Source organism: Aegilops tauschii, chromosome 4 (assembly GCF_002575655.3).
Source record: "Aegilops tauschii subsp. strangulata cultivar AL8/78 chromosome 4, Aet v6.0, whole genome shotgun sequence".
NCBI classification, from domain to species: domain Eukaryota; kingdom Viridiplantae; phylum Streptophyta; class Magnoliopsida; order Poales; family Poaceae; genus Aegilops; species Aegilops tauschii.
This window is the reverse complement of record NC_053038.3, coordinates 5,957,595-5,964,029: the sequence shown is the minus strand read 5'-3', so window position 1 is coordinate 5,964,029 and position 6,435 is coordinate 5,957,595.

Sequence of the window (6,435 nt, the reverse complement as noted above, 5' to 3'; positions counted from 1 at the left end):
ACATATTGAAAGTGGGAGCAATTAGCTAGAGTAGCTCCGTACAGAGCATTGTAGACATAGAAATTTGCAAAATACTTACGGATCTGAATGTGACAGACCCGTTGACTAAAATTATCTCACAAGCAAAACATGATCACACCTTAGTACTCTTTGGGTGTTAATCACATAGCGATGTGAACTAGATTACTGACTCTAGTAAACCCTTTGGGTGTTGATCACATGACGATGTGAACTATGGGTGTTAATCACATGGTGATGTGAACTATTGATGTTAAATCACATGGCGATGTGAACTAGATTATTGACTCTAGTGCAAGTGGGAGACTGAAGGAAATATGCCCTAGAGGCAATAATAAAGTATTATTTATTTCCTTGTATCATGATAAATGTTTATTATTCATGCTAGAATTGTATTAACCGGAAACATAATACATGTGTGAATATATAGACAAACAGAGTGTCACTAGTATGCCTCTACTTGAATAGCTCATTAATCAAAGATGGTTATGTTTCCTAGCCATAGACATAAGTTGTCATTTGATTAACGAGATCACCTCATTAGGAGAATGACGTGATTGACTTGACCCATTCAGTTAGCTTAGCACCCGATCGTTTAGTATGTTGCTATTGCTTTCTTCATGACTTATACATGTTCCTCTGACTAGGAGATTATGCAACTCCCGTTTACCGGAGGAACACTTTGTGTGCTACCAAACGTCACAACGTAAATGGGTGATTATAAAGGTGTTCTACAGGTGTCTCCAAAGGTACTTGTTGGGTTGGCGTATTTCGAGATTAGGATTTGTCACTCCAATTGTCGGAGAGGTATCTCTGGGCCCACTCGGTAATGCACATCACTATAAGCCTTGCAAGCATTGTGACTAATGAGTTAGTTGTGGGATGATGTGTTACGGAACGAGTAAAGAGACTTGCCGGTAACGAGATTGAACTAGGTATCGAGATACCAACGATCAAATCTCGGGCAAGTAACATACCGGTGACAAAGGGAACAACGTATGTTGTTATGCGGTCTGACCGATAAAGATCTTCGTAGAATATGTGGGAGCCAATATGGGCATCCAGGTCCCGCTATTGGTTATTGACCGGAGACGTGTCTCGGTCATGTCTACATAGTTCTCGAACCCGTAGGGTCCGCACGCTTAACGTTACGATGACAGTTTTATTGAGTTTTGATGTACCGAAGGAGTTCGGAGTCCCGGATGAGATCGGGGACATGACGAGGAGTCTCGAAATGGCCGAGACGTAAAGATCGATATATTGGACGACTATATTCGGACTTCGGAAAGGTTCCGAGTGATTCGGGTATTTTTCGGAGTACCGGAGAGTTACGGGAATACGTATTGGGCCTTATTGGGCCATACGGGAAAGAAGGAAAAGGGCCTCAAGGGTGGCCGCACCCCTCCCCTTGGTCTGGTCCGAATTGGACTAGGGAAGGGAGGCGCCCCCTTCCTTCCTTCTCTTTTTCCCTTCCTCTTTTCCTATTCCATATGGGAGGTGGAATCCTACTAGGACTAGGGAGTCCTAGTAGGACTCCACACTTGGTGCGCCCCCTCCTAGGGCCGGCCTCCTCCTCCCTTGCTGCTTTATATACGGGGGCAGGGGGCACCCCATAGACACAACAATTGATCCTTGAGATCTCTTAGCCGTGTGCGGTGCCCCCCTCCACCATATTACACCTCGATAATACCGTTGCGGAGCTTAGGCGAAGCCCTGTGTCAGTGGAACATCATCATCGTCACCACGCCGTCGTGCTGACGAAACTCTCCCTCAACACTCGGCTGGATCGGAGTTCGAGGGACGTCATCGAGCTGAACGTGTGTAGAACTCGGAGGTGCCGTGCGTTCGGTACTTGATCGGTCGGATCGTGAAGACGTACGACTACATCAACCGCGTTGTTATAACGCTTCCGCTTTCGGTCTACGAGGGTACGTGGACAACACTCTCCCCTCTCGTTGCTATGCGTCACCATGATCTTGCGTGTGCGTAGGAAATTTTTTGAAATTACTACGTTCCCCAACCTCTGCCTCCTCGGTTTGATTCAATCACACTACTAGCTAGATTTGCATAAGATGTTCTCTCTTCCTCTACCCACCCACCATCGAATGTTGAATATTCAATCACATTGTAGATTACACTATCTGGAAATGAGAGGCCTCGGGAACAAACCCTCCCATTATACGTTGAACAATAGAAGAGTTGGCTTTGCACTAAGCTCACAAATAGGAGGACCATGTGCCGAAGTGCATCGATCTTCAAGTCAAGCGTCACCAACACGTATAAGTGGAAGGTTTCGAAGGGCATTCACCTTAACCCCTTTACAATATAAAGGGGCTAAAATGAGTAGCTTATCAAACATGGCCCCAATTCACTCTTCGAGGGAGACATGGGGGTCTATTCTAAATGTGATGGGACATATTTGCGCTAAGCATTCCAAACAATTAAAAAAAATAGTCATTGGATGTTTTTATGAGCAATTTTTATACATATTCCTTAAATGGATACCAAGATTGCATAAACTAGAAAAATAAAAAATAATGCAAACCTACAGGCAAAAGTAAAAAATGAAACAACTTTTGAAATCGGTAAACCAAGAACAGAGAGAATGACTACTTGGACTTTTTCTATCATTTCGGTTTCGGTTAGGATCTTGTGCTCATCTCAGTACAAAATGAAACACTTGTGAAGATCTAAAGGCTCTCATGCCTGCCTACTTTTTAGGCTTCGGCCCTTCACTGTTTTTTAAAATACAAGAACAACTCGAAAATTTCATAATGTCCATTTCGGTGCACCCCCGAAGACGAACCGAGAATAAACAATAACTCAAAAATATCGTACGTTATGTGCCATGATACCAGTTGTGGTATATCAAATCGAGTGTCATAAATGCTCTCAGTACAAGCATCGCGGGGTGCAATCGATTATAGCATTATAAGATCTGTAAGACATGGTAAATGTTACATGGCATGTACCACCACACGGCCAAATGATATGTCACACATCTCGCAACTACTTGTCGTCCCTACACTAGTACATTCCTATACTAGATCCAACAAGAACAAAAGAACGAAACACGAAGAAAGAAGACATATAGATTGTGATCATGCATATCCGCACGCGTACGAGCACGACCTATCGCCATTCGGCCGGTTAGAGCCTATATGATGTCTCCTACTGTCGTGGCCATGCTAGTCTGTTATCTTTTCCTTGATTGTGTTTGCCATTCTTTCATCATGATTTTGCTTGACGTAGCTTAGATCATGACTACTTTTCTTGCTCTTCTCAACCAACTAATAACTCTTCAGAGTCCCATTTCTGACTCCGCAATCTATTATTCGTGTTTTCTGAATAAAATCATATGAATTACATAAATAAATGTTTCCTCTCCATAAACTTTGGGTGGTGTAGCGTTGTACAAGATGAGTCAACGTGCTAGAAACACACCATCGTTGGTTGATTGTTGCTGATTCTTACTAGGAACTTTTCTATGCATATGTTATCAACCATGCATGTTGAGTTAGGATTGACTTGATCAAATGGTCCTTGCATCATGAAGTTACCAAACAATTGCATATCTTTCTCAATCAATGTCTTTGCGTGGGATATCAACACTTGTTGTCTACCTTGGTTGGTTCTAGATTTTTGTTATCCTTTATGTCCTGTGGAGAAAAGTGACCATGTGGGCATGCATGGGGACCCCTTTTGAAATAATTTTATTCGTATAGATTTACATGAAAGAAAATATGTTGAATAAGAGTAATTCAAAATCGAGACTAAGTCAACATGTTATTACTTGCAAGTTTTCTTTTAATTTCCTCCTTCCTTCATGCCCCTAATGAACTCCTTTAGTATTATGTGGTAACCTCAGTTAAATATATAAAGTATATGTTGTCCACACTGCTTCTTCTGCATAGAATTGAATCTCCCACCAACTTGTGCTTCACGTGAATGCTACAAATAGGTTAGGATGTCCAGTCCATCAACATATTGCCATTGCATCGTAGAAGTTTTGTGTTTTATCTTGAGATTTATGTGAAACTAAATGGTAGTAGTATCATCTTTCCTATTTGATTAGATACCGTGTATCTCCTCTTTCAACTGTGTGCTGCAATTCAACATATATTTATGTTCTCACTTTGTGTTTCCTTAATGTATTTTGATCCAATCCAGCTAGCCTATGCTGCAAAAGGCATGCAAGGGAACAATGAATTTTTGCGTAAGCTTTTCACAGACTAGCGAGTGCATCAATTGGTCAATGTTGTTTTAACCAATGCATGATATTAGAACATTATAACATTATTTCTAACAAGAGGATAATAAACGGATATTGCATGTCCATGAAAGGTGGCTAGTTCTTTTAGATCCTTCCTAGTCTCATATCGTTAAATTGAACAATGATGACACATCCTTTCATGGTGAGGTTTGCTACTTCAAATGATGAATGATTTCTTAGCCCTTTACGTGGTAATGAGAAGTGTTATTCCAAATAACTCAACACACCAGAAATACACCCTGGGAGGAGCACTAGCCTCATGCGAGCGATTGAAGCCCTCTCGGGGATATATAACACCCTCTAGCTCATCGGTCTGCTTCAATCACACTATTAGCTAGCTTTGAATAAGATGATCTCTCTTCCTCTACCCTCCCATCATCGGATGTTGAATGTTCAATCACATTACACCATCTAAAAATGAGAGGTCTCTGGAACAAGCCCTTCCATTTTGTGTTGAACAATAGAAGAGTTGACTTTGCACTGCACTCGTAAGGAGGAGGATAATGTCCTGTAGTACATGGGTATTCAAGTGAAGCAACATAAACACGTAGAAGTGGAAGGTTTCGAAGGGCATTCACCCTACCCCCTTGCAATGTAAAGGGGCTAAATTGAGTAGCTTATCAAACAAGGCCCCGAGTTATCTCTTCAAGCGATGCATGGAGGTCTATTCTAAATGTGATGGGACATGTTTGTAGTGGTATGTAATCACTGGATGTTTTTATGAGCAATTTTGTTGTTTATGTTCCTTAAATAGATACCACGATTGTATAAACCATAAAAGTGAAAAATAAATGCAAACCTATAGGAAATGTCAAAAATGAAACAACTTTTGAAACCAATAAACTAAGAGCAAAGAGAATGACTACTTGGACTTTTTCTACCATTTCAGTTTCACTTAGGATCTTGTGCTCACCATGGTACAAAATGGCACACTTATGAAAATCTAAAGACTCTCATGCTTGCCTACTTTGCAGGCTTCGGCCCTTCACCATTTTCCAAAACAAAATCAACTTCAAAAATTTATAATGTTCATTTCAGTGCACCCCTGAAGGCAAACTAATAGACAACAACTCAAAAATATCATACGATGCGTGCCATGGGGAAACCAGTTGTGGTGTATCAATCGAGCGTCATAAGTGCTCTTAGTACAAGTATTGTGCAGTGCAATTGGTTATAGGATTATAAAGTCTATGAGACATGTTAAACATTACATGGCATGTACCACCACACATCCAAATGATGCAACATGTCACACATCTCGAAAGTACTTTTCACACTATATTATTCCAGGACTTCTACAACCAAGGTATCCTGCATCCTAATCTTAACAAAACTTACATTGCTCTAATTCCCAAAGAAGAAAAGGACAATGCTCATCAAGATTTTAGACATTGGCTTGTGCAATGTTGTTTATAAAATCATCACTAAAACATTGGCTGGCTCAAAATCCACCTCCCAAAATATATCCATGAAACCGAACAAGCTTTCATTCAGGGTAGAAGAATCCCCAATAATATTATCATCGGCCAAGAGATTACACATTCGTTTCAACTATCATAAATCTATTATTTTAAAAATTGATTTAGCTAAAGCTTTTGATATGATAGAATGAAACTTTATTCATATGGCTTTGTTACGTAAAGGGCTACATGGTCATTTCATAAAATTGATATATGAATGCATCTCCACTGCCTCTTTTGTTGTCAACATTAATGAACAACCATTTGGCAACTTCAAAGGATCCCGAGATATCCATCAAGGTTATCCTTTATCGCCGTATCTCTCTGTTCGTGTGGTTAATGAATTGTCTCCTTCCTTGCAAAAAGCTTAAATGACAATCATTTTAGCGGTATTCAATTGGGTCCTTCTTGTCCCCCTATTCACCTGTTTTTGTTTGCAGATGACTTGATTGTTTGTGGCAAAGCAGATAACAACGATGCTACTATTGCTCAAATTGTTAATCAATTTTACAACATTTCAAGCCAATCTCTTAATTGGGGAAAGTCTGCTATTTTATTTAGCAAACATACTAATAATCCTCATAAATCTTCAATTGAATCCATCTTTCCTGCCCATGGTATGAATTCCAGCACCCTTCATTTAGGTTACTCTTATTCTTCCTAGTAATAGAAGATCTGCGGCCT